This window comes from Ailuropoda melanoleuca, chromosome X (genome assembly GCF_002007445.2).
Source record: "Ailuropoda melanoleuca isolate Jingjing chromosome X, ASM200744v2, whole genome shotgun sequence".
NCBI lineage: Eukaryota > Metazoa > Chordata > Mammalia > Carnivora > Ursidae > Ailuropoda > Ailuropoda melanoleuca.
In genome coordinates, this window is record NC_048238.1 from 33,916,348 (window position 1) to 33,917,027 (window position 680).

The 680-nt window shown below is 55.4% G+C and overlaps 1 long non-coding RNA gene across 1 annotated transcript in view; it reads right to left on the reverse strand.

The window, feature by feature from the left end:
* The window catches only part of LOC117797428, a 10,872-nt gene that overhangs the window by 2,349 nt on the left and 7,843 nt on the right, over window positions 1-680 (reverse strand). The gene's annotated exons all lie outside the window — the stretch shown is intronic.

The window sequence follows — 680 nt, forward strand, 5'->3', positions numbered from 1 at the left end:
GGGGGGGGGTGAGGCGGGGCCAGATTCTTCTTAATCCTCTCTCTCAAAACCACAGCTGAGGCAGCCAAATGCGCCTGACCTTTTGAGGGACCTTTCAGACAGGGGACCTTCTTTTTTTTAATGCCCTCCCCAGTTACTCCCCGCCCCCCCGAATGAAAGAACATGGACCCCACAGGAAGACGGGCTCCCCTATTCCTTTTGCACACAGCTCTGCAGTCGAGCCGGGCGGGGGCTCGGCCCCCCATCCTTCTGGGGCCTGCATTCCTCAGGGGAGAAATAATTGGCCTGTCTATGGAGCATCAGGATTCAAATAAAGCTTGAAAACGCATGCAGCCCTGCGAGTTCTATAAATGTGGAATTATAAATGATGGCCCGCCACCACACACACACACACACACACACACACACGTGTGCGCACAGCGCAGAAGGCCGCCTCTGCTCCCCTCTCCGATTGTTGCCCGGGTCCACCTGACTCAAATAAGCCCACTCTCATTCGAACTGGAGGCAATCAGGGTGGAAAATACCCCGTTCCATTGGTGCAGGTCCAAACTGTCACCATTTGGCATCCTGACACGCCGATGTCCCCATCAGCTGTTCAACGTCAGCCAAAGGGGGCCTCCCCTAGCCAACAAATCAGAGATCTCATTAACCAGCAAAACCTCCCGGAAGGATGAGCGGCC